The sequence below is a fragment of the Vicugna pacos genome, chromosome 1, assembly GCF_048564905.1.
Source record: "Vicugna pacos chromosome 1, VicPac4, whole genome shotgun sequence".
NCBI lineage: Eukaryota > Metazoa > Chordata > Mammalia > Artiodactyla > Camelidae > Vicugna > Vicugna pacos.
The window spans coordinates 113,129,254-113,157,044 of record NC_132987.1 but is presented as its reverse complement, the minus strand read 5'-3'; the positions used below and the strand labels follow the sequence as shown (position 1 = coordinate 113,157,044).

Below are 27,791 nucleotides of genomic sequence, written 5' to 3'. Positions count from 1 at the left end.
TGCTAATATCTCCATGCAGAGCTATTAGAGAACTGAGTTAATTCAGGTAAAATCTGGTGCTCAGGAAGCATCAGTTACCACTTGGACCGCAGTCTCTTCTTCTAGGAAAAATGCAAGGGTTGGTGGGGCAGCATAGGTGGTCCCAGCCAGCTCAGCTCTCTGTGAGTCAGTAGCAGGAGAGCCACCCTCCTCCCCTCACAGAGCTGACTGCTCTCAGCAAAGGGATGGCTCTTCACATCACCACAGATTTTCCTGAAAAGATTTTTTATATCCATTAGCTGGATGCTATAACTAGAATATCTTTTGTTTTTCTAGAAAAACATATTTTTAGCACTATATGCTGGCATGTTTTATTCTTTTATCCTTGCTTTAAAAAAATCTTTCAAACTGCTTGCCTTCCATGGAAGAATAGATAGTACATCATTTCTGGAAGGACCTCGTAAATGATTTAATATCTTAGCTTAAAGCAAATTTACTGTAAGATAGTTGCAAAGCTAATATTGACTTAAGAAAAAAAAATTTTTTTTGCCCAACTCTGCCCAGCTGCAGAGAGGGATCTCAAGCGAGAATCTGGACTTTCAGCTCAAGTGTTACACGGAAGCGCATTCATGGCTGGGCAAGCGCGAAGCAGCTGTCAGGAGGCGGTTCCCCTGTGGAGGTGGATGGGGGAGGTTGGCGGAGCTGGGTGGGAGGCTTTGAGGGTCTCTGAGCTTGGAGTGTGCAGAGACTGAGCTGGGCAGGGCAGGGCAGAGACCAGCGAGCTGGATGAAGGGCCCCTCCTGGGAGCGGTCAGGCTCAGGGGAGCAGAACGGGAGAGACTTGCCTGCCTGCCTTCCCTTCCTTCTGTGCCTCTTAATCTCCTCCTGCCCCCCCCCACTTCTTCAGAGGGGATACAGCAGGCAGGGGAGCCAACCCACAAAGCATGCTGGGAAGAACTCCCTCCCCCCACCCCAGACATGGAATCGAATGAGATAATAATGCATTGAAAGCATTTCCTTGTTTTGCAGATCACGTCACAAGTGCTTCTTCACTTCAGATCCAACTCTCATCACCTCCACTTTGAGGAGGAAAGAGGGACACAAGGGGAGCTAGTGACTTGGCCCCCATCAGGGTGCCCAGTGTCTGGGAGAGGACGCTGGCTTGGGCCTCCTGCTTCCGGTCCACGCCTCTTCTGGCCTTGGCTACACCGTGCATCACCTTTAAGAACCCCTCGAGCAGGTACTGTTATGCCCACACCCCGTGCTTGGGAGCCCAGAGTGGGTGAGTAACCTGCTCGTGGTCACCTGGGTGGTAGGAGCCCAAGAGCCCGCCCTCCCCAGCTCTGCCGCAGTCACCTCGCTCCTCTGAGAGTCCACTACTCCCCGTCCACACTGAGTGTCTTGTTTTATTTACTGCTTACAACGTCCCATTTTTCCAAGGCCAGATGACTAGTCCCAGGTCAGCCATCATACTCTTGGAGTTGATCAAAAAGGCAGGACACATCCAGGATCTTCCAGCACCCACCCAGGGCACCTCTCCCACACACAGGGCCTTGTGACACACTCAGCTTGGTCTGTGTTACAATGACAATAGCTGTGGGGGGCTCCCCGCCTCCCACATGGGGCCTCAGACGGCTCAGGTTCAGGAATCTCGGGGAGTCCTGGAAGCAGCTGGAGAGCTGGCATCAGCCTCTCCGGGAAGGTCCAGATGGGCCTGGAGTGGGGGCCAGAGGCCTCTGCAAACCTTGGCTAATGCTGCGGAATCTCCAGCGCCTTCCATGTGAAAGAGGGAAGAGGGGATAATGGGTTTCTTCCTGCAGAGGGGACCACCTGTGAAAACGGGGGAGCAGGGAGTCTAACCATTGTGAAGCTGCTGAGGGACCCTGAAGACGGACTGGTTTGTTCCTCTCAGGAAAAGACAGAGTGGCCCCTTAGAAGCACCAATTTTATCCCAGGGTCCCAGCCACTCCCTGGGGGCAGCTTTACCTGTCCTGGCGTCCTCTGCCCTAGTGACTTCAAGCCCACATCCAGGGCCTACACAGGCCTCTTCCCAGCAGACACCCTTTTGGGGCGCACACCCCAGTCCCGAGGGGTGGCCGAGGGCTCTGTGTGTGTGTGCGTGCGTGTGTGTGCAGGCTGGGACCCACACACAGCACAGAGGGTGCTTGTACATAAGCACAAACAGTGGATGCCCAGGACGGGGGGAGAAGAGCGGAGAGTGGGCCTCTGTTCGCACTCTTGTCCCAGCCCCGCAGACACAGAGAATGGGCCCGGGCCCGGGTGTCCCCCCAGGCCTCCTGACTGCCCTTTAAAAAAATTTATAAAAAGTGAAGCAAACAAAATAATACCCTGCATTATTTCAATAATATTACATAAACTTTGTAACGCATTTATGAAAAACACAGAGAAGGAAAAAGAGGAAAGAAAATGCACCTCAGTTCCATCCCTAGAGACAATCTCTGTTAACATTTTGACATATTTCCCCAAAACTGAGCCACCGAGGCCTCCACCTACTGGGAAGCCAGCGGGCCTGCTGTGCGTGGGGTCGAGGTAAGGGCACGAGCCCCGGGCGAACACTGCTCCGCTCCCGTCCAGCTGTGCTGCCGCCGGCAAGCTCCTGAACTTCTCTGTGCCTGACTTTCGAAGCCCACAGGAGAGCGTGTGCTTCCTAGGCCTCTGTGTAGAAAAGAGCTTGGAGGTCAAGCTGTTTCAGCCTCTGTTGACTGGTCGCCTCTCTGACACTCATGCTGGTGACTGTCCATTCTGAGTTTGAATATCTCTTGTGTAAGACTGTGGTAAGATGTGTGAAATGCTTGGAAGAGTTCCATGCACAGAGCAAGCGCTCAATACATGTTGGCTATTGGGATTAAGAAGGCCAGCGGTAAAGGTGCTTCATTTGTTCGTGACCCAAAGGAAAGAAATGGGATCAGTTGGGTGGAGCTACTGGGAAAGATTTCGGCTCTATTAAGGAGTGGCCCACAGAGGGGAAGGTAGTAGTAAGTTCCACTTGCTAGAGGCATTCAGACTCAGAATGGACAGTCACCAGCATGGGTGCCAGAGAGGCGACCAGTTGGCAGAGGTGGGAACACCTTGACCTCCCAGCTCCTTTCTACATAGAGGCCTAGGACACACACGGTCTCCCGTGAGCTTTGAAACTCAGGCACAGCTGCACCCAGGACTACCCCCTCCCTCTGGAAAAGCCAGCTGTTATGGGTTGAATGGTTTCTGTCCCCCCAAAATTCACATGTTGAAGTCCTCACCCCAGTACCTTAGAATGTGACCAACAATTGGAAATAGGGGCACTGCAGATGTGATTCGTGATGGCAACGTCATACAGGAGCAAGGTGGCCCCTGATCCAGCATGACTGTGTCTTCATAAAGGGGGCCATCCGGACACAGACAGACACATGGGGAGAGCACCACGTCAGGACGAAGGCAGAGAGGGAGCAGATACGTCTCTAAGGAACACAGAAGAGTGCCAGGAAAACATGAGAAGCCAGGGGAGCGGCCTGGAACAGCTTCTCCCTAACAGCGCTTGGGAGGCAGCAACCCAGCCGACATTGTCCAGCCTCCAGACCTGTGGAAGGGACACGGGTGTCGTCTCGGCCCCCAGCGTGGGGTGCTCTGTCAGGGCAGCCCGAGCAGAGGGAAGCACCAACCCAGGGCTGCTTTCCCAGCTGCACGGGGACAGCCACGCGCATCACCTCCTCTGCGAGTGGCAGCCCATCTTACCTCCCTGTTCTTCGAATGCATGCAGGGGGTCCAGCAGCCGAAGGGTTGCTGGTTGGAGGCAAAGCCATTCTCTAAAGGATCAGCCTTGGGGCAGCCGCCTCCTCTGAGCCCCTCCTGCGAGAGCAGCCTCCCGGGTGCAGAAGGCTGCCGCTCTGCTGAAGTTTTGAATGATCATGCAGGGAGAGGGCGGCCATCCCCCTGCCAGCAGTCAGAGCCCCTCAGCTCAGATTAAAGCCTCCACGGGGCCACAGGACAAAGGGAGGAAAGAGAGAAAGAGGCGCCCGGGCAGCCAGAAAGCCTGCTCCGCCACCTCCTATTGACCTGCTTTTAGAACGGGCTCCTTTTATCCTGACAACGGTTCAATTCAAGCCACCGGGGCTCTGCCCTTGGCCTAAGTTCACACCAGCTGTGTGTAGGCTGAATGCACCTTTAAAAACCAGAACCCACAGATCTCAGCATCCTGGTGCCGATCCCTCCGGGAGGACCTAGGCTGAAAGGCCAGGAACCTGGGCATCCACCGTCCCCTCTCAGCTCCCGAGACTCTGTAACAGCAACTCGCATCTGCCCAGCGCACAGTCCCCATCAGGCACTACGACGTGCACTTCGTGTGTGCTGCGTCTTTCGTCCTCTACCTGTTCGGGGTATGTGTGTGGTGGTGGTGGCGGTGGTGGGAGGGTCGTTCATTAGCCCATCTCTCACACAAGGAAAGTGAGGCCCGAGGATCTAAGGAACTTGCCCAAGAGCTAGCGAATGGTGGAGCCCAGCTCTGTGCTCGTAACCACCACGCTAAGCAGGGTCTGCCTTGGCTACGTCCTCCCCACAGGGAGACAGCAGGCAGGCCAGGAGGGCTGGGAGAGGCCCCTGAGTCGTGAGGGGCAAGGTGGAGGTCCCTCCAGAGCCTGCTGGCCCTGCAGAATGTAAAACCACGTTCTGCAGAGCTGAACAGGGCCTTGACATTCATACAGTCCCCTTTTTTTTTCACAAAGAGGCTGAGATCCAGTGAGGTGAAGTGACTGGCCCCAAATCCCAGAACAAATTAGTGGCAGAACCAGGCCACGAGCAGATGTCCTGGTTTCCAATCCAGCAATCTTTGTTAAATACCATGTTCCATCGTAACAAGAGGGAGTGATTTTCTTCCACAGCCTGAGAGGTTCATAAAGGATGCTGTGAAACGCTTTCAGATGGCTGAGGCTGTGATGTATTTGCTCAGGTTTGCCATGGCAGAGCTTTTGTCGAGTTTGAAAAATGGGGTAGATACCGTGACTCCCCGCTGGGACAAGTACCCAAACTGCTGCGGGCAGACTTCCCCGAGGGAGAGCAAATGCAGGCTGGAATCTCCTGGGACCATATTTTAGGTGTGAAGTTGAGTGAACTAACCTCTTGCTAAAAGTCCATCAGTCCTATGTTTACTGTACAGATCACTGATTGTGTTAGCTGAAGATAAGGGACTCGTTTTAGCCCAGTATTCAGAGACAGTTAAGAGAGGGAGAGAGGAAGAGAGAGATCAACTGTTGGTGGTTCTTGAGGCATGTCTACAAAACTTTTCCATCCATTCAACCACTTACCCATCTGTTCATCTCTCCATCCATCCATCTGTCTATCCATTCTTCCATCCATCTTTTTATCTATCCATCCATCTGTCCATCCAACCACTCATCCATTCACCCATCCATTTATTCACTGTTCCTTACTCTGTGCAAAGTATTCTGCTAGACCTTAGGATTTACGAAAGAATAAGACCTAGTTCCTGCCCTTAGAGGAGCTTGGATTCTAGTGGTGGGGTCATGTTGTAAACCTAGAACTACAAACTCCATGTGTTCAATGAGAGAAATAGCCAAAAATCTGATGCAGCTGGAGAGGGCATCTTGGAGGGAGTGACATTTAGTTAAGCAGGGATTTGTTAAGCAGAAAATGGGGGAGAAGGAGGGCATTCCAGATAGAGAAGCAAAGATGAGCAACAGCACTGGGGTAGGTTGGGCAGGTAATGATCATAATCCTTGGGTTAATCTGGAGTCCAAATCATGTTTGCAAAGTGTGTTCCTAACTTTAGTCACAATCAATTCTCCAGCAACCTTATGAGGTAAGGAGGGTGATGCCAGGAAAGGAAATGTGGCGTTTGCTCAGAGGCACAAATGACACCAAACAGTTCACGTCTTTTGAGCCCTCACTCTGTGGTGGATAGAGCCATCCTTGCAGGCAACATTCCTACTTTCTGGATGAGAAAACGGAGACTTAGAGAGTTAATGAACTCACCCAGGGTCACACACCAGCAGGTGGCAAAGATCAGCACCAGTCTTCGAGCCCAGCCCAGAATAGATACACCCCAGTTCTCTTCAGTTGATTGGAGAGGACGAGCTTGGATGATGAAGTTGGCAGCGGTCCCAACACTGGAGTTTAAACCTTGAGTTTCAGCTTCCTCTTTGACTAAAGATTTCCTATGAGTCGCTCTCAGATGAGTAGACAGGCTGTCCCGAGGAGATGCCATGAGCAACGCAACAGGCAAAGCAACCCCCGGCCCAGGAGACATGTCGCAGCTGCCGAGCGCACCTACTCCCGTAACAGCCTCACGTTTTTTGTTTCCCCGCATTCGCTCCCATTCCCTTCTCTCTCCAGATGGATTTTATAAACAAGATAAAATCGAGACTTAAAAGCCAAACAGACTCCACAGGTCTCTTTCACTGGCCAGGGCAGCCCAGCACTGTTTTTCCAGATGTTTTGGGGCCCATGTCTAGGAGGGGCCAGAGGTGAGGAGGGCGGGGAGGAAGCTAGGGCTGGAGGAGCAAGCGGGGGCTCAGGACCAGGTGAGGGCAGGGAGATCTGCATCCCCTGAACCAGCACGGTGCCTCCTTATCCTTCATGTTTTATGACCAGAGCCGCCCCCACTCTCCTCCTCCCTCTGCTCCAGTAACCCACCCAGCATCCTGACCGCTCTCTTCCCAGTAAGGGGAGGCGGTAGGTCAGCCCCATGCATCACCCTCAAATGCAGGCCCACAGCGTTCCCATCATCTGCTGAGAACACGTACCCCGAGGCTGGGCAGGGATGGGCCAGCCCCCTGGGCTGCAGAAGGGACCAAGCTACCCTGTGTGCACTGGAGGAGGCTGGGCAAAGGAAGGAAGGCCCAGGCGGCAGTGGTTGTGGGGCCAGGGCCTGCTGTGCGTCCCAGTTTCCTTTCTCTCTTACTAAGTGAGGTTTGCAGTGTAAAATAGGCTGCAGGTCAGTATCAAACTGTGAAACCACCAGGGCATTAAGACCAAAACCTTCATATTTTACTGTTTAAACTTGGTGGGGGAAAAAGCCAAAACTGCCATTGGACTGGCAATTGAAGCAAGTTCACTATATGTCGGTATCACGACTGCAGGGCAAGAGAAATGCTGTGACAGGCAACTATAAAAATAGTTAAAAAAAAAAAAAAAGGCGAAGAAGAAGAACCAGTGAAAGACCAGGCTGGGATGTGAACGCAAGGCAGTCTGGTCTTAGCGTCTGTAACCTTATCCGCTGCACCATGGGAGCCACGAGACGTGCCTTCCCTAACATTAAGCATTCGGACTTCAACAGGCAAAGCTAGGCAGAGCACTAATCTTGTCAAGAGACCCAGAGGATAAAAACAACTGGACCCTCTGCTTCCAGCTTTGGAACCTGAGGGACGGATGGGGTGGGAAGTCCTGGGAGTGGAGAATGGACTTCAGTCTGGCCTGGGGGCTGGGGAGGCCATCCTGTAAGCTCTGTTTCTCAAAGGGTCACCTGCGAAGAGTCAATCTGAGGAGTTGTTGAAATGCAGGGTTCTGTGCCCAGACCCACAGATTCAGAACTTGGGGAGGTGGGACTCTGGGGATCTGCATTTTTAACAAACTCTCCCTACCCGTCACCTCCCGCACTGGCCTCGGTGAGGCTGCTGCCCAGGAAAGCTGGAGGAGCAGCACGTTGACTGCCCACCTCCCAGTTCACCATCCGGACTTCACGTCTCTCCTCGCAGAGGCCAGGCGCTCTGAGCGTGGGGTGTGGATAAGCAGGTAGCATCTGACAACACACAGACCTTTCACTTATTAGGGAGCAACTGTATTCACACGGATCACTAGGTTCTTTGGGATGTGTATCAATCAGGGTTCTCCAGATTCTCTAGAGAAATAGAACCAATGGGAAATACACGCAGATGAATGGATGGATAATAGATGATAGATGGATGGATCAGTAGATCACTAAATCTATCCACCTGTCATCTACAGGGTTTATTTTTAGAGATAGGCTCATGTAGTCATCGGGGCTGTTAAGTCCAAAATTTGTAGTTCAGGCCGGGAGCTTGAATATTCAGACAGGAAATGATGCTACAGAATTTATTCTTCTCCCAGAGGCATCAGTTCTTTCCTTCTAAGGCTTTTCAACTCATTGCATGAGGCTCATTCCCTTTACTGAGGGTAATCTCCTTTACTTAAAAGTCAATTTATGTAGAAGCAGTTACATAAGTGGTTACATAAGTTGTAACCACTTCTACAAAATACCTTCCCAGAAACACCTAGATTAGTGTTTGATTAAACACTTGGGCACTATCGTCTCGCCAAGTTGACATATAAAACTAACCATCACCAGATATTTCTTAATTAACTTACATTTACCCAAGGTAGAATTGGAAGAAAAGAACATATATTAAACAATACATAGTAATATAACTCTACAATTTATGGCAAAAGCTGACTTCAAAGAAAAAAACACCCCACATCTACTGCCAGATAGAATCTTTTTAAGCTACCCAGAGGCAGAGGGTCACTTCAGTACCAAGAATCTCAGGTTCAGCAAGCAATGGCCTTGCATAATCCCAAGGGATTCTGTCTCATCCTGCCTCCTGGCAGACATGAGCTCTGGTCTCAGAATGAGCACTTTAATTAAGATGAATGTTTATAAGCACCGAAGAAAAGTAAAATTGTGCCTTAATTTCTTTGCCTCCAACCAAATAACTTTCCTAGGTACTCTTTCTTTCTTACCAAGAAACTTAAAAGAGACAGTGAGAAGGGCTGGAGCAGGGGGACAAGGTTGACGGAGAATAATATGTTTGCCTAGGTTGAGGTTCTCAACTCAGGGCCTGTGGGTTTCCTGCGAATCTCTGCTGGTACATATAAAATGTGCACATGTGTTTGTGCGTGCCTTTTGGATGTGGAGAGAAGCCATCCTTTCATCAGATTCTCAAAAGGGTGACTCCCAGATAGATTCATAACCTTCCCACAGCATTTGGGAAGATAATTCCACCTAGTTTAGAGGACAGTGAGGTGGCTGATCAACCAAGAACCACATAATGTGATTTTTAAAAATATACTTGAATTTTTAGAGCAGTTTTAGGCTTACGGCCAAACTGAATAGAAGGTACAGAGATTTCCTGTGTGCGCCCCACCCCCATGAATATATAGCCCCCTCAGCTATCAGCATCCCCCACCACTGTGGCACATCTCTTCTAATCGATGAACCGACATTGACAAACGATTATCACTCAAAGTCCATAGTTCACATTAGGATTTGTGCTTGGTACTGTACATGCTGTTTGGATAAATGTATGACAGGTGTTCATCATCAGAGCATCACACAGAGTGGTTCCACTGCTCTAAAACTCCCGTGCTCTGTCTTTTCATCCCTCCCTCCACTCTAACCCCCAGTAACCACTGATCTCTTTACTGTCTCCATAGTTTTGCCTCTTCCAGCACGTCACACAGTTGGAACCATGCAGTATGGAGCCTTTTCAGATTGGCTTCTTTCTCTTAGTAATATGCATTTAAGGTTCTTCATGTCTTTTCATGGTTTGATGGTGCATTTCTTTTTCATGCTGAATAATATTCCATTGTCTGCAGGTACCACAGTTTACTTATTCACTCATCTACTGAAGGACATCTTGGTTGCTTTCAAGTTTTGGCAATTATGAATTAAGCTGCTATAAATATCCATGTGCATATATTTGTCTGGACCTAAGCTGTCAACTTCTTTGGTTAAAAGGAACACTGTTGCTGGATTAATATGAATTTTATAGATCCATGAGGTTTTCTTGATGGACTTGAACACTGATCAAACCAGTAGATGGAAAAGCTATTCCTGAGAGTGGAAGGGCTTTTCTGCCTGAGATAGCAGGCTCGCAAACCGGCAGGACGGAGGGCTCTGGAGCTGTGCAGTCCGGGTTCAGGTACCAGCTCTACCACTCACGAGCTGTGTGGCCAGGGCACATTACTCGCCTTCTCTGTGCCAGTTTCCTCATGTGTAAAACGGGGCTGGCAACAGCAGCACCTACCTCATGGTTCTGGGAGGTCTAAGTGAATTAACACATGTAAAGTGCGTAGAGCCGCTTTTGGCACAGAGTATGTGTTAGATTTGATCAAGCTGGGAGCATCCAGGGTAGGCCCAGGAATTGGCCTTTTTAATAAGCTCTCCTGGAGATTCTATTTGCAGGTTCAGTTATCCACAGTACTGTGAACACAGGACTAACCTGCATGTGCCTGTTCACAGCAAATCACCACTCACAATGCACGGGAATACCTGTGAGCCTCTGAGCCCTAATGCCTGTGCAACTGGCAAACCAGCTGGGCACCGCCCTGGCTCAGAGCAGCCCTCTCAGCCAGGAAGGTACGAGAGGCACCTGTTACAGCTGCAGACGCCACTTCCACACCCGGGGCTGCGGCGATGGCAGGATGGCAGTTCATGTTTCCTGGCAGCACGGAGGGAACCACAATGATGGGCAAAGCATCCCAACACAGCCAGTGGTTCCCTCCAGCCCTGCCCCATGCCACGCGAGCACCCCCTACACCGCAGCACCCGCTTCTCACTTGCTTAAGGATCCCTTCCCCAGGTGCCTTCTCCCACCCTCTGCTCTCCAGCTCCTCTCTCTGGTCCTGGCTTCTCTCTCTTGGGCTTTCCACCGTGGTCGCCCTTCCCTGCCAAAGTTAGAGAGGACCTGCAACAGAGGGGGACAAGTCTGACTCCATATCGGATCTCTTTCTTTTACTTTGACCTTTGTATTCTATTGCTTTTGTTACAAGTTAATCATTAAAGGGATTTTGCCTCTGAGCTTAAATTATACATAAGGGCCCATCCTGGGAACCCTGCCTCCTAGGTAACAAGCATTAAGCTAAAATACCTTAGTTAGCTCCTAGGAAACAGCCTGACCAGGCCCACTTGTGAATGACCAAAGGACGGAAGACATTAACACATCCCCTCCCGAGGCTGACCCGAGCCAGGATATATTTGACTTTACTCCTTCGCCTTATAGTATAAAAGAAGCCTGAATTCTAACTCAGGCAAGATGGCTCTTTGGGACACTAGCCCATCATTTCTCAATCTGCTAGCTCTCTGAATAAAGTCTCTATTCCTTTCCCCAACAACTCATCTCTCGATTTATTGGCTTGTCGTGTGGTGAGCAGTACAATCTTGGATTTGGTAACAGACCAAGGGGACATTTCGGCTCCAAATTGTCCTAGAGGCTGATGGAGACAGATGACCTGGCCTCCTGGCCTCCAGGAGACAGATGACCAGACAGACAAATTTCTGAAAAATCCCTGGAGGCCTGCAGGCAGGGGATGCTTCCAGACAAATCAGCCAGACCCAGGCCCAGTCACGAAGGTGATGTACAGAATTGCTGGAAGCAGAGGGCTAGGTCCAAAGGAAGCAGCACCTCAGTCCCTGGGCCAGCAAGAGCAGAGCCCCACGTCTGGGAAGCCTCTGAACCAGGTGGTCACATGGTGGAAAAGGTGGAGAACTGGGCCCAAGGTGGAGCCCAACCTGAAGGCCAGAGGTGAGTAGAAAGAGGAGGGAGGCCTGTGTTGGAAGTGGATTAACTCAAAGGTAAAGGAAAGAGGTCATTGTCCATCTGCAGGAACAGCTCTCAGCTTAGCATTGCTCATGAAGACAGGGCCTGCATCCAAACATGGACACCATCCACACGTGGACATCCACATGTGACTCCAACTGTGAAGGGGAGGTGCCAGGGCCCCATCAGGACACAGCCTGGGACGGCCGTACAAGAAGACACAAACGCCTGCGCTAACAGCTACCACTACTAGAGTTCGGCCAGGCATGCTTCCGACACGTGACAATAGTCCCGTAAACTGAGCCTTAGTGTTACAGGTCCAGGGTGGAGACCGTGGAGCCAAGAAGCCTGGTTCAAACCCCAGCTCTGCCACTGACTAGCCCTGTGGCTTTAAACTCGTTCTTTCATTTCTCTGGTCTCAGTTTTCCAGTCTGCAAAATGGGTGTGACAAAGGTGGCAAGTGTCCTGGTTGACATCCCACATTGTCCACATGATAAAAATAAATATTTAGACAAATAAAATGGCAGAGTGGCAGCCAGTGAGGGGAACACAACTAACCACTGGTGTGGCCAAGGGCCTGGCCTCCAGGAGACAGATGACCAGACAGACGAATTTCTGAAAAATCCCTGGGTAATGGGACACATGTATACACATATGGAAGAGGGGCCTGGAGGGGGGTCTTCACCTGGATAGTTAGTATAATGTTTCAGCAAAGCTTGTGGGTGCACATGTGAATGTCTGAGGGGAGACGCTGTCCCCTAGACTCAGGCTGAGAATTTAGCATCAGCCAAACTGGTATCAGAGGCCTCCGAGGTGGGGCCAGGGCCAGAGATGGCCTCGGTCAACCAGCTGTTGGTCCTTGCTGAGGACTGCAGTTCTGGGCACGGGGTCTTCAGTAAACGACGTACAAATGGTCACTGGCTGCTGGGAGCAAAGCCCCCGCAGGACTTACCGGGCAGCTTCCGAGGGTGGCTCAGAGGCTCTCTGTGTCTTTCCCTCCCTTCCTCCCTCCTTCCCCATCCCGCTCCCCTACCCTCAAGACTGCAGGGTGGGAGAAAGTCATGCATTGAATGTTTGGAAAGGATTAGTCCATAAAGCCAGATCAGATGGTTAGCTTTGGGGAGGCGGATGGAGGATGAAGTTAGAGCCTTCACTTCAACCTAGACTAAAATTAATTCCAGATGGCTTAAAGAATTAAATATAAAACATGGAGCCATTTTAAAAAAAAAAAACAACTTCAAAGGTGCAGCGGGTTAGAGGATGATCCCACAGATGAATTTCCCAAACATAAAAACAAGAGCAGGAGTCACAAAGAAAGGCTTGCTGGCTATGAATACATAAAGACGCAAAGCTTCTCCACACCAGAAAACCACCCTAAAAAGTTAAAGGGCAAATCACAAAATATTTGTAACATATACAACAGGGTTAATAATTATTAATACTTTTAAAATTCTTACAAAACAAAAGAAAATAAGAAAGTGGAAAAAATTACCAAAGTGGGTAAGAAATGCAAATATATATATATATTTCATAGAAGAAATACAAATGGAGACTATACATACAAAATGGTAAAAAAAAATAGCTGGAAATCAAATAAATACCATTTAAACCAACAATAAAATAACATTTGACTTATCAAAATCACACAAATTTTGAAAATTCTGTCATTCTGAGGATGTGATTTTGATCACATGAGTATATTGCCATAAATTAGTGCAACTTTTTGGGAAAAGCAACTAGAAGTATGTATAAAAGATTTTAAATACATGCCTACTCTTAGAAAGGCAATTCTTTCTTTTGGAATCTATTCTAAGGAAACAATAAGAGACATAAGACATGGACGAAGACTTACATTTTAAAATATTTCCTGCAGCATTATTTATAACATCGGGAAATTGGAAAAAGCCCAAATGTCCATCAGCTGGATATTCATTTGAAAAAGGTACATCCGTGTGATGTAGTATCAACTATGACACTCATATGACACTCATAACGCAATGCTAAATGAATAAAACTATACCACGTTATATTCAAATATAATCCCAGTTGTGGAGTGTCTCTTTCTTCTCCATCATGTCTTTGTTTCTGGCTCTGTCTCTCTGTCTCTCTCTGTGTCTCTCCATTTCTCTGTCTGATACACACACACACAAACACATACACACACAAGTACAACAAAATTAACCAAAACATTAATAGAGGTTATCTCTGAAGGGTGAGTGAATTAAGAATTTTTTGTACTTTCTAAACAAATATGTAATATGTCTGTGATCAGAAAAACCCCACATGCATATTATAAATTATGCAGTGAGACTGAGCCCCGTCTCGTAACAGAGGGGTGACGGCGCAGGCTTTGCTAGCTGATTGAGTGCACACTTACACAATCATGGCCATGGCCACCCAGATCCCAGAGCCATGGCTGGGGTATTTCAATAGACCACAGAAAATGATGGCAACGTAGGATTCTGGTAAATTCTTCCACTTTTGTGATAAATTCTCCCCTGAGAGTTACCCAACGTGGACTCGCCTCTCTGACTCCTAAAAATGATCAGAGGAATTGCCTCAGGCTTAGGGAGCAACAGTTTAGAGCAGCCACCAGCACACTCTGGCCCAAGGGCCAAATCCAGCCCACCTCCTGTTTTGTACAGCCACAAGCTACGAACAGTTTTTATATTTTTCAATGATTATTTAAGTACCTACATAACATCTTCGATTTCACCTCTTGGACCACAAAGCCTAAATTATTTACCAGCTGGCTCTTCCCCACTTGGTATTTGACTTATTTGCAGTTGGAGCTTATGTACATGTTAGTCAAATACTAGCAGCAATTTTCAAAAAGTAGTGCCTTTTTTGAAAACTAACAAGAGTGATATTACCTGTGGTTTGGGAGAACACACACGCAGGGACTACTCTGGTACTACTGGGGAGGGTGGACATTTTTAATCTCGTTCTTTACTATAATTTGAAATCACATATTGCAAAGCCTTTACTAATGCAAACTTATTCAGTTAGCAATTCCACTTTTTGGAATTTATTCTAAGAAATATTATATATGCGCACAAAGATCTTGCTACACAGGTGTTCACTGAAACATTCACCATGTAATTGAAAAATTGCAACCAGCCTCAATGTCCAGCAATCAGAAATTTGTTGGATATCCATGGATGTTATATTATGTGGCCCTAATACATACATTGTTGATAGACATGAACAGATGTTCATGATATGGTGTAGAGTTAAACAAAATAGATTATGACAATTACACAGTATGAGCCCACTTTTTATGATTATTAGCGTGCATTAAAATTTCCTAGAAAAATAAAAACAAAAATGCCAACAATGGTTATCTCTGTGTGATGGGATTGTGGAAAGTTTTTATTTTCTCCTTTTTTGCTTATCTGGACTTCAGGATTTTTATACAAAGAATATACAGTATTTATGCCTCTGCTCCCTTCCTACCCCTGCACCCTGACAAAGTAGACCAAAAGCCGATAAACATACAGTCTTGCTGATATGTCTTCTGATATCTTACAGAAGTGTCATACAAATAGCATTTGGAATTAATTTTCCTCTTGTTGAAGTGAAGGATCTAATTTTATCCCTCTCCTCCCCACCCAAGGCTAATCAACTGATCTGGCTCTATTGACTTATTCTTTGCAAATGTTTACTCTGCATGACTTCCTCTCATTTTATATATAATCTTAACTGTACCAAAAAGCTCCATGCTTCTGTGTCTTTGGCTGCAAAATATTATACCCAAAATTTAGTGGCTTAAAGAGTCACCATTTTATTATATGCTCAAGATGTTACCAATTGTTTAGCGTCTGATGGGGAAGAGCTTGTCTCTGCTCCGAATGGCAGTAACTTAGTAGCTGGAGCAGCTAAGGCTGGCGGAACTGTTTCAGCTGGGATCGTATGTCTGGGGCCTTGGCTATCACTGTGGGGTGTGTTCCCTATTCTCCACTTTATCCTTTAAAGCAGGTCTAGGCCAGCCCAGATTCAAGGCGAGGGAGTCCTGGGATAGTCTGGTATTCACTGGAGGCCACCAAAGAAACAATTTCCCACACTCAGCATTGACAGGAATATTTCAGCAATTTATCTGGAAATATACTCTGGTTGATTACTAATATAATTTATATTTCCCTATATAGGAATTCTGAAATTCACCAATACCTGTGAAAGAATGGTTCCCTATATATATATTAGTACTAATTTGCACTTCTCATTTGACATAGTGTGTATTTGATTGGTTTTTAAACTGACTACTTTTATATATGCCACTCAACAAGATAACTGTTCTTCAGATACCAACATCTACTTGTCATTCCCTTAATAGCCGCTCATAGCATCAATAAATTTGAGCTCAATACTGCTTTGGCTCCAGACTTCTTTTTGGTGAGATTCAAGTTAGGCTAAGTATTTTGGATACAAATTCCCAAAACATTTCCACCCAGATGAGCGTTTATCAGATTGTCAGGAAGAACTAAAAGAGGCTAGAGACGTTCAGCTGAAGTGACTCTGGTTATAGCGAACAGGGAGAGTGTTGCCCGGTGGGTGGAGGGGAGTGTGAAAACCTGGAAGGTCAGCAGTGAATTATTTTGACCTCCCCGTCCCTCTGCCCCCACCCCAGCCACCTACACCGTCTCTCCCAGGACCAGAATCTTGCTTCAGCTTTCTCTGCTCTCTTCTGTATTTTCAACTTCTCCTTGTCTTCTGGTTCATTGCTAAAATATTATAAAATTCAGGTCCATCTCAGATTAAGACAGTACCAGCAACACACACTGTATGTCCCTCAGGTCCTTGTACCCCGCCCATAACTACTGCCATAGCTTTCTTCTTTTCTGGTACCTAACCCCCGACAGAAGAGCCTGCACTCACTGTCTGCCCTTGCCCAACTCCAGCCCTCACCTCATCTCCGCTTTCCCCTGAGAGGTCCAGACAAACTCACCCATGACCACAACTACCAAATGCCTCATACAATCTCTTCAACTCTGTGGCTGAGCTTCTCCACAGCACAGGACACTTCGATGCTTCAGTCTCTTCTTGGAGCATTCTTTTCCTCGGCTTAGTTCTTAGAGCATCTTGAGTCTCTTTCCATCTCTCAGACCAGCCTCCTTCGCAGACTCCTTTTTCTTTGCCCACACCTTCAATGTTGATGTGCCCCCAAAAGGCTATCTTTGACCATCTTTCTCTTCTCTCAAGTTTATTCCAGGCAGGAGAGTCTTAACCTTGAGCCCAGGACTTCATTATGATTCTGGAACCAGGAACCCTATGAAGATTTTGGAGGGTGCTGTTTTTCAGGTAGGAAGGCCAGAGCTTTTAGTAGGTTCCCCAAGAGTGCTGTGATCCATAAAAGAGGAAAACCCATTGTCTGAGGCCGTTCCACCTGCTGTCCTGACTTCATCGACCCTCCACAGGCTGAAGATTTGTGAATCTTCATCTCTGGCCCCTAGATCTTTCTTAAGCTCCACTCTTATGTATCTGACCAAATGTCCTACAGTTACTCCCATGTGTCTCGTAGCAAACTCAATATGTCCAAAACCCAATTCATTATCTTCCCCTTTTTCCTTCTTACCAAAGCTCCCAAGCTAGAAATTTATCTCCTTCCCTGTCCCCATATTCAGTTGGTGGCCAAGCTCATTAATTCCACTCTTTTTACATCATTTCTAGGCCTCTTTCTACCATCTCCACCTTAGTGCCTTGGTTTAAGTCAGGAGTTGATGTAGTTTTTCTATAAGGAGCCAAATAGTAAACATTTTAGCTTTGTGGGCCATTTAGTCTCCGTCACCACTGCCCAACTCTGTCACTGCAGCTCAAAAGGAGTCCCAGATAACAGATAAATAAATAAGTGTGCTGTGTTCCAACAGAGCTACTTGTGGACACTGAAGTTGGAATTTTATGTAATTTTTACATGTGACAATATATTATTCATCTTTTGATTTTTCTCAACCATTTAAAAATGTAAAATCCATTCTTAGCTCTTGGGCCATACAAAAACAGATGGCAAGCCAGATTTGGACCATGGGCCGTAGTTTGTTGCCTCCTCGCTTAGGACGTCGCATCTCTTTCTGGAAACAATCCTTCTTCCTCCAGGATTTCCCCCATCAGTCTGCTTCCCACGGGGCTCCTGCAGAGATCGTCCAAAGAAGGAGGCTGTGAGCACCACTCTCCAGCTTAAAACCCTCCAACAGCCCCCCCCATTCACGTAAGAGTAGGGTTTCTCAACCTTGGCACTATTGGTATTTGGGGCTGGGTAATTCTTTGTTGGGGGATGAGGGGCTGTCCCATGCATTTAGATGTTCAGCAGTAACCCTAGCCTCTACCCAGGAGACGCCGGTAGCATCCTTACCTCCCTGGTGATGACAATCAAGAATGTCTTCAGATATTGCAAGATGACCCTGGTTGAGAACCCGGGCCCTGGGAGTAAAGCCCGGGATCCCTGCAGCGCACACAAGGTCCTCCCAGACTTGACCCTGCCCCTACTCCCCATGGCCCCTCACACTCCCCAAGCTCTAGCCACGCCGAGCCAGGCACCCCAGACCTTCCCCACCCCCGTGCCCTCCTGCCTAATGGGGAAATGCCCCCTCATGTTTCAACATTCAGTGCAGCCCTGTCTTGTGCATCTGTGCGGCGTGGGGAGATTTGAGCTATCCCTCCATCATGTCCTCATGGCCACCCCTACGTACTCCCATCAAAGCCCCTAAAATGCCCTCCAGTCCTGGTTTTCATGTTTGTCTCCCATCTTAGCTTGTAAGCCCCTTGAGAGCTTGGATTGTGCCTGATCTGTAGCCTCGGCGCCTGGTTGAATGCACACACAGGTAAACTGAGGCTCAGGCACTCAGCGTCTGTAATGGTAGAGCCCAAGGTCAAGAACTTTCACGCTGGAGCAGAGGCAGCAGACCAGTCTGTCCTAACCCCAAGCCATCTACCCACACTCATGCCACGTAGGCCCCGAAGCCTCGGCTTTGGTTTCGGCAGTTGAAGACTTGACTCTTACCAATAAATGGGAACCATTTAAGGTGAAAAGGACAAACAGGGGAAGGCAGTTTAGACACGTGTTGCTGCGCCCATGACCATCGACCCCTATTAAAGCTCTGGAACTCACTTGCCAGTGGGTGAAGGCAGACCGGCTTACACTGTGTGACCAGCCTCTGCACAGACCTTGACCAAGGTGACCTAGAGGCTGACCCAAGGCCGGGTGAGCCGAGGCAAGTAGGAATTAAACGCAAGCTGCACCCAGATCCCAGCAACCCGGATCCTCGCACGTCACAGAGGATTTTTCTAGCCGCTGCCAGCTGAGAAAAATGACTATAATTAACTCATGCTAAAGAATAATATTATGACACATGATTTTTGCAGCAGGCTCTTGAGCATCCCAGAGCCACCGACAGCCACACTGCTTGAGACAGCCGGTTACTGTCTGAGATGAGGCACTCAGAAGCAGTTTTAGAAAAGCATTCACAGGACCATAAAGCATCTGGTTTTGATTTCGGAAACTCAAACCATAATAAGGCCTGGGAATGGCCCCGAGGATTATAAAACAAAGGCAAGAAGGTGACAAGTAGCCTGGACCCCGTGAAGGCTGGGGGACCTCCTGTTTGTGCTCTAAGGAGAAGCAGTGCCGTGGGCATAGGGAGGCGAGCTGGCAATCTGATTCTGCCCAACACCCCAAGCCTCCGGTTTTGACATGAAGGATGGGGTACGAGTGTTCGGACATCTGGACCTCATTCAGGAAGCTTCCTTTGCCTGAGTCAGACCCCCTGCTTCCTCCTGCACATCCTTCCCACGGGTACCAACCACCACCAGTCTGTGCCCGGGCAGGAAGCAGGGAAGTCAGGGCACCTGCTCCTTCCCCCAGACCCCCACTTTGGAGCATCCAGGAGGAGGGGCTGGGGCGAGGGGAGCAGACCTCGAGGCCTGGCAGCTGGAGGGCAGCCTGCGACCACCCCTCCAACCATCCATCTTTCAGAGGAGGCCTCTGAGGACCGAGACGGACAGAGCCACCTGCCAGACTGTGACTGAGGGGGCTCTAAGGCCCAGCCCTAGAGGATGCGTCCCTTAAATGGCGGGAGTTCCCCACAGGGCAGAACCACGCAGCCCTCGAGAGAACGAGGCCACTCTTGAAGGGCTGAGGGGGCATCTTCAAGTCACACGGCAGAGCAGAAAAAGAAAGCGAGATGCAGAACGTCACCTGGGTGAAGAAAGGATTGAATATATGTATTTGCTTGGATGCTATAGTGGGTTGAATTGTATCCCCTCCAAAAGCTATGTCCAAGTCCTAACCCCCCAGGATCTGTGAATGTGACTTACTGGGAAATAGAGTCTTTGCAGATGTTATCAAGTTAAGGATCCTGGGATGAGGTCTCCCTGGATTCAGGGTGGGTCCTAAATCTGATGATGAGTGCCCTTATAAGAGACAGGAGAGGGAGATTTGAGACACGTAGAGAGAAGGCCACATGGAAAGGGAGGCAGACATTGGAGTTACGTTGCCACAAACCAAAGAACACGTGGGCTGACCAGAAGCTGGAAGAGACAAAGAGAAATTCTTTCCTAGAGACTTCAGACGGCGCACAAATAGCCCTCTGACATCTTATATTTGAACGTCCAGCCTCCAGGACTATAAGAAAATAAATTTGTATTGTTTTAAGCTATCAAATTTGTGGAAGTTTGTTATGGCAGCCCCGGGAAACAAAATTCAGATGCTAACTGCAAAGGATATTTTTGGAAGTTAATTTAGATTTTATTGAATAGAAGATCAATATAAAAAATCAACAATCAATAAATAATTAGAAAAGATTTAAACTCTACCATTTATAATAGGATCAACTATGTTAAATGTCCTAGGAATAAATATAATGAAAGATATACAAGACCACTACACAGAAAAAAAGCAAAATATTATTAAGGAAAATAAATGGCTTAATAAATGAAGGTATATATAAAGTTTATGGATTGGAAGCCTCCATAATATAAAGATATCAGTTCTCTCCAAATGGATTAATGCAATCATAATGTAGAGTCAATGCAACCACAATGAAAATCTAGGTTGATATTTGTGAAAATGGATAAGCCGATTCTAAAATGTGTGTGAGAGTCCAAAAGTTCAGGAACAGACAAGACAATCCAAGGGACAACAGCGACACTAGAACGCTTACCTTCCCCGGGAATCGAGCCTTATTACCAAGCTAGTCATTACCGTAGTGTGTTATTGACAAAAAGACAAAGAGACCAACGGAACACAATCAAGTTTTCAGGAACAGAGACGCATACAAAGGAACACTTTTGTTTTTGATTTATAACAAAAGATATGTGCTGCAGAACAGAGGAGAAATGGGGGCTTTTCAATAAATGGTACGGGGTCAATTGGCTATCCAGAGGGAAAAATATTTCTCTGGCCAGCCCTCTCCCACCACACACAGAAATCAATTCCAGAGCAGCTGAAGGTTTAAATGCGAACAGCAGAACAATAACAATTCTAGAAACACAATAGGGGGATGTCTTCATGACATCGGAGGAAGCAAAGATGTCTTCGAGGGACATAAAACAATAACCATAGTGGAAAATACTGATTTACTGGATTTCACCAAAATGGAGAACTTTTGTTCATCAAAAGACACTATGAAGAGAGTGGAAAGGAAAAAACATAGAATGGGACCAGACAGCTGCCTTCTACTTAACTGACAAAGGACTTGTATCCAGACTATATACAGATCTCTACTAATTTAGCAACAATAGCAAAAAACAACCCAGAGGAAATGATGAGTAAGAGGTTTGAATAGGCAGGCACCCCACAGACGAGGCTATCCAAGTGAGCAGCGAAAATCAAATCAAAAAAAAAAAAAAGTTTGTGGTCATTTGTTATGGCAACTCAGAGAAACTCACAAAGATGCCCAGAACATTTTGGAAATGCGTTTAGATCTGAAGTTCCCTGTCACGGATCTACTGTGGATCAGGCCCTGCTGAGGCCACAGCCAAAACGATTTTTAGTTAGTTAAGAAAAAATAAGTGAAAATACATAAAAAGGTGCTCAGTCTCATTTGTCACCAGAAAAGTGCAGATTAAAGTTGAAAGATAAACCACAGACACGCACCAGAAAAGTGAAAATGAGAAAGACTGACCAAGTCATTTGGTGGCAAAGATACAGAGCAGGTGTAACACTTAGGCTGCTGAGCAGAAAGTAAACCTGCTCGTGGCCTTGGAGAACTTGGGCAGCATTGACTGAAGTTGACTTAATGTGGAGGGAAAGAAGCCAGGCTTAAAAGAAGACAAATAGAAAATTTTTAAACACAGACGCAGGCATGGGAAGGAGGCCTGTAAACCCTGCTTAGCTTCCACCTCTTGAGCTGGACCGTGGCTTCATCCGTGTGTCCATCTGTGATAACTCACTGCATTGTACGTGTATGACATTTCTGTGTGTAAGGTACAGTTGCATGTAGGTATCTTAGCTAGCAATGAAAATTTTCTTTTAAAAAAACTTTAGAAAAGCTCACAGTGAACAATAACAACAAAAAAGGCCTGAAAAAACATTCCTGCTCAGGGAGGTGGAAATGAAAGGGCAGTGCGATTTTTAAAAAGAAAAATTCTTTTGTCCCCTTTTCCCTCTTGCTGCACACCTTTAGGGAGCAGAAACACCTTCCATGGCAGGGGGTGAGAGAGAAGGAAAAAAATGGGGAGAGAAAAGGAGCAAGAAGTATTGGAATCAGGAAAAAAACAAAAAACAAAAAACCTGCTTGACACTTCAAATCCCAGCCGTTTGGCTACCCAGCAGCATTTTAAAAACTACAAATGTTCCTGGCCGTCAGCCCCTCGAGGTGTAGAATGGGTCCAATGGTTAAGTTTCATCTTTTAGGCCCCGCAGATAAGTATTCAGGAATGAGGCTACTGGAGTGGAAGAAAGAGAAGAAACTGTGACTTGTAAATCGACCCGGGGTGGGGAGAGGTCAGGCTTAAATGGCTGATCATTAGAAGCCAGCCTAAGGGCAGCGTAGAAGTCCCAGGCACACAGGGGATGAGGGAAAAGAGATGTTCAAGAGCTTGGAAAAGAGAACCCGCCAGACTTCCAGTAACACCAAGGGTCCACTCACCTGTGAGAGTGTGTCTCACTCTTCCTGACCGCTGGTGAATGAGCTTCATTCAAATCCCACCTGGGCTGGCGGTGCCCCATCTGCAGGTGACCAGCTCTGCCTCAAAGAGCAGTTTAACCTCCAGGCTCAGCCCTGCCCAACCCTTGAGAGCCTGAGGGAGGACTACTGAAAAAGCTGGGATACCAAGGCTGAGCGAATCATGGTGGCCTGGGGCCCCCAGCAGCTTCCCCGTGGCCCCCTTTTACCTCCGGCAGACTTGCCTGAGCACCCTGAGTGCCCAGCCTGCCCTCTGCCGTCTCCCTCTGCTCAGCCAGCCCAGGCCAGGCTCGCTGCACCTCCTTCATCCCCATCCCCATCAGCTGGATCCCCACGCACCTATCTCTCCACGGATGGCCTGTTTGGTTTCCAGGTCTGGCTCACCCGCCACCCCGGAGCGCCATTCAGTCAAGGGGGAAACTGCTGCTGCTGCTGCTGCTGTAACTGTGTGCTTAGGTTCTGCTCCGTGCCAGGAATTGTTCTGAGTACTTTACCATCTAAAGCGCTTTGTCATCATGTGACTTCATGCCAACAACAGGTACTATTTATTGGCATTTTTATTCTACAGATGAGAAACTGATGCACAGAGCAGTTAAGAGACTGGGCCAAGGGCACACAGCTGACATGTGATTGTACCAAGACTTAGGCACGCTATGCTGAGTCAGGCAAAGAGGAGGCTAGGTCCAGCCACAAAATGACACCCTCAGGATGGGAGCGATCATGTAGAGCAAGAGGGCGAGAGGCTCCCGCAGGTGAGGCTGGTGTGAGGCTTCCACTCCGGCCGCCACTGCCCGCCGACAGGAGCATAGCCTCTCCGCACCAGGCCGGGGCTCCAGCACCAAGCAGGGCAAGGAAACAGCCTCAGCCCTGCGTGCCGGGCTCTGAAGCTGCTGCCCAGGAGGGCTCTGTCATGGGTCAGGTCCCTGCAGAGGGTGGAGCAGCTCAGCTACAGCTTCAGAACAAGACTGTGACCTTCCCACCCCTTCCTCCTCTTCCCGGTTCTCCACCATCACCGCCTTCTGCTTCGTTTTAATTGTCTGACCCTGCTCCTCACTGGAATATTAGCTCTGTGGGTCCACAGTCCTCGCTGGGTGGTTTTCCCATCGCTGCATCCCAGGCACCTACGACAGTGCTGAAAGCATCAGAGAAGCTCAATAGACGCTTATGAAAGAAACATACGCGATGGATGCGAAGAAATGCAACAAAATACATGCACGCTTTAGATCAAATAGACTCAACTCTGCTGGTCAGTCTCCAGATTCCTCCATGCCCTTTTCTGGGCTGCTTTGTGGCGGGAGGCTGACTCCGCTGCCTGCACTACCCAGGCCCTCTGGGACGCTGGTGGCTGTTGCTCCGGCAGCCCGTGGAGCAGGGGAGGGGAGAGAGTGGGCAGCACTCCTCGTCCCCTCAGCCGCTCCTCACTGGGCCCTGATGACACCACCTTCTTCCTCCTCCCTCCAGGCCCAGGGGTGGGGACAGCTTCCCCTCTGGTTAGCACCTGGGGCCCCCCTCCCATCCTTGGTCCTTCCCTTATCCCTGCCCGGCTCAGGTATTGAGCCTTCATCACAGTCTCTTTATCTACACCATTCGGGATGAAGTGTTTCTTGCTGGAATCCTGTCTGATAACCCAGGCAACTCTCCTTTTCTACGAATATGAGTTAAGTATCTTTTGTGTGGAAACAAATTATGTGAGCATAATTTTTCTTTCTTTAAAAACATTTAAAAATTTTGGCAACACTATTTTTACATTATTCTCTATGATTGACTTAACAACTACGTGTGCCTTGTTTCTACATTGTGTGTGTGTGTGTGTGTGTGTGTGTTACATCAAGAGAGAACTTTTATTATAACTGCAAAATTTAGAACCCTCTAAGGAACAAACAATATCTTAAACAAAACAGAAAAGGTTTAAAAATTTACCTTGCAAAAAAAATGGCAGCAAAATTTTAACTCCTCGAGATTAGTCTACAACTTTAGGACTAATTTATTAAAATTATTAAAAAGTTTGAATGGAGTGTTGTTGCTGTTTAGGGTTTTTTTCCCAATTGTTTTTTTAAAAAATCAATCAAAATTTGTTCAGTTAAATGTTACTTGTACAGAATTCTAATAACAGCTCATACAAAAATCATCTCTATTATTAAAATCATCTCTGTTTCCACGTTAGTTGAACTTCAGTGAAGGACAAAGTAATAGTGAACATTTTATTTAAGTAAAAATACTACAGTAGTACTTAACTAATTCTACAGGGTCCGATGTGAAAATAATGCATTCATAAGAATTATGTTAAAAATAATTTGAGACAAAGAATTCATAAAAATTGTATAAAATTAAGCTTTATTTTAAAATAGTATCTTAAGATTATAATGCTGTATCTACTTAAATAAGAGCAACTGTAGCATCAAAAAACAGCAGCTAAACTAGAGTCACATCAAGGTTGCTTGAAAGAGGAAACATGAGGATGTTGTGCTGCGGTTCTGAGTGTTCAGGACTCGGCCGCTGTGGACGATGAGTGAAGCCTGCAGGTGACCCCAGATCCCTGAGCCCTCACGGCGGGGCCCTAACCCTCCAATTCCCTGGGGGCCCAGGGGTCCAGGAAGCGCCCTCGCTTGCCCGCAGCTGTGGGCTGCAGGTGGAGCAGCTGGAGCACAAGGACCCTTGGGAAAAGGCTGGAACTTGGACCCCATCCGGCCAACATCTGCCACTTGTGGTCATTGTCAGGTCCTCCAGCTTTCTCCCCATCGCCACAGCCGCCATCCGGCACGCTGGGCTCTTTTCTCGTGGATACAGATCTTCTGACGGGAGGAAGTGGTTCTCTCCAGTTCTTTGCCCAAGTCCTCGGCCATCTTCTTATAGAGGTCACAGTCCTGATCTGCGGCTTTCACTTTTTTGCCCAGGCTGCTAAGGTTCTCCTCCATTTCTAGGTGCCTTGGTGATTCCCATGTGGGAAGGAAAAATCATGAAGCCAGGATTTGGGTACCTCTTTTGTTTCATATCATTTAAAATACTAGTATTTCACTTTTTAAATGAGACAGGATCACCATGCCCTGGTGATGAGGTGTCCTCAGCGGAGTTCTACCCAAGACAGGAGTCAGGATCCAGGACTAAAGTTCCTTTCTCTCCAGGTCAAATGATTGTGAAAGAAAGGCATTGGGAAAATAAATCTTAGGAGAAGAGAGATCTTCCCTAAGAGACTGGACTTGGCCTTGGAGGAAAAAATGGGAATAAGGTGGGGAGGAATTAGCCAAAAGGGTGGGAGGTGATTGGTTGCTGAGGGAGGAGACTGGGTTTCAGAACCTTCCTCCTCTCATCCCCGCTGCCCACCCCCCAGCATCATCCCCAACCACTCCCTTCTCATCTTTTCCTTAATAATCCCCAATAATTCCAAAATGGTTCCAGGAGAGCGCTGAGGAAAGAGATGCGGGCCAAAGGCTCGGGGAAAAATACAAATGACCAGTAAATATAAGGTGCTCAGTATCATTAGGAACTCCGGAAATGGGAATTAAAAACAATGACACAATTCCTTTGGAGGGTTTTCAACAACTGACGGAGATGGTCTCAACTCTTCCAGGTAAGGAGACTTTCAAGCATATAATTCCCTGGGTCTGCCTTAAGATGGACATGATTCTGATTTCAGAGTTCTTTTTTATGACAGTGAAATAACACTATTGTACCAACAAAAGTTGCAGGTATTTGGTGATTTAATAAAAGCGTGGTATCCAGGGTTTATTGAAATCATAACTCAAGGCAGTCTTGAGAGATGATAGTCATTTTTTCTTTGCAGTTATCATGTGGAGATTTCATTTGGAGAAATCAGAGCCGACAACCAGCACTGAGTTTTGCAAGAGGAAATTATCCTGTCTCTGTGCTACCCAGACCCTTCTCTTTCTTCCTTCCTTGGACTCCGCTCCCTGCCTCTGCCCCGACCCAGTCCTGCCTGGTCACGTGTCCACTGGAGTCTGGGCAATAGAACTAATAAGCCGTTCAGGGTACAGTCTTTGTTAGCAGATTTTTCTCCTTCCATGCCTAGAGAAAACTGAGATGTGGGGGCTCAGCCGAGAACTTCCTGGTTGGGTTCCCCTCTGAAATGAAGCTGAAACCACCTGGCATCACCTGTGAGCAGAAGTACGCACGACGGAAAGTCCACATATCCCCTCCATTCTTCACTTGTTGAAGAGCTGATTTTTATTCGATCTTCTGAAAACCATTTCCTACTTCCTTCCGTTCTCAGTCTCCTATTCCCACCAGGGAAGAAGAAAGTTAAGAAATGAACTCGAAACTTCCAGCATTGCAGAAACGCCATAAGGCATTTATTGCTCTTGTGAAGGGGTCTTTCCACATCCTACCTCATAAAGTGGCAGCTCTGCAAAGTGTCAGGAATGCAGGATGAGTGAGGGTCGCCTTCCACAAGGAACCTGGCAGATCCCGTGGAAAGGTCTGCAATCATCCTGAATGAGATGAAGGGAGAGAAATTCTTGCGTTGCATTAAGACTTCTGGAATCATTTCCCAGTATGAATGCAAGATTTGGTGAGATTTCCCTGGCCCCCACCAGTGTGACCATCAGGGAAGTTCACCAAAATATTTCAATCAAATAGTAGGATGACGTGAAACAGAAATGCTGGCAAAACCTCCTACTGGGGGCTTCTTTTATAAACTGGTCTAACTCACTACAGTGGTACATTTGGCCTCAAGCCTTTGAAAATAACAAGCTGGGGTTTACAGCCAGCAGGGGGGACCAGGGCTACGGGTCTTGCCTTGAAATTCCTGTTTGTGTCCGCCCAGGAGCTGTTTGGCACCATGTGGATGGGGACAGGCTGGGCGCCAGGGCGACATGCCGATTCCCGGCAGCTGATTAGGATGTCTGAGAGGCTCCCTTTCATTCATAGTTTCCCTGCCCTTTGCCAGCGTGAACTCCTCTGGGAACCTCCCCACTGGTCACGCTGGAAGGGGGCAATGCCAGGGACGCCCCTGCCACTCACACTCCTGGCTCAAACTCCCTGCGGCTGCAATCAGCTGCCAAAAAGAGAGGTCAGGCTGGGGGAAAGAGGGGGAGGGGGCCCTCAGCAGCAGCGCCAGGTACACCTGTGGCAGCCAAGGCGAGGGTTCCACATCATACATGTGATCACAGAGGCATCGAGTGGAGGCCAAAGCAGGATTGGGCTGCCTTTTAGGCTTGTGTGTCCTGCTAATG

General features: G+C 47.8%; 1 long non-coding RNA gene across 2 annotated transcripts; it reads left to right on the top strand.

Annotated features, from left to right (window-relative positions):
- Nucleotides 1–1,016: 1,016 nt before the first annotated feature.
- Nucleotides 1,017–26,786, top strand: LOC140700708 (uncharacterized). 2 transcript variants are annotated; one of them, XR_012079287.1, is made up of 3 exons: nt 1,017–1,218; nt 16,685–16,783; nt 26,384–26,786. It is a non-coding gene; the product is annotated as an uncharacterized lncRNA (long non-coding RNA). The 2 variants fall into 2 exon arrangements; XR_012079295.1 differs by lacking the exon at nt 26,384–26,786 and adding an exon at nt 17,576–17,661.
- Nucleotides 26,787–27,791: the final 1,005 nt, after the last annotated feature.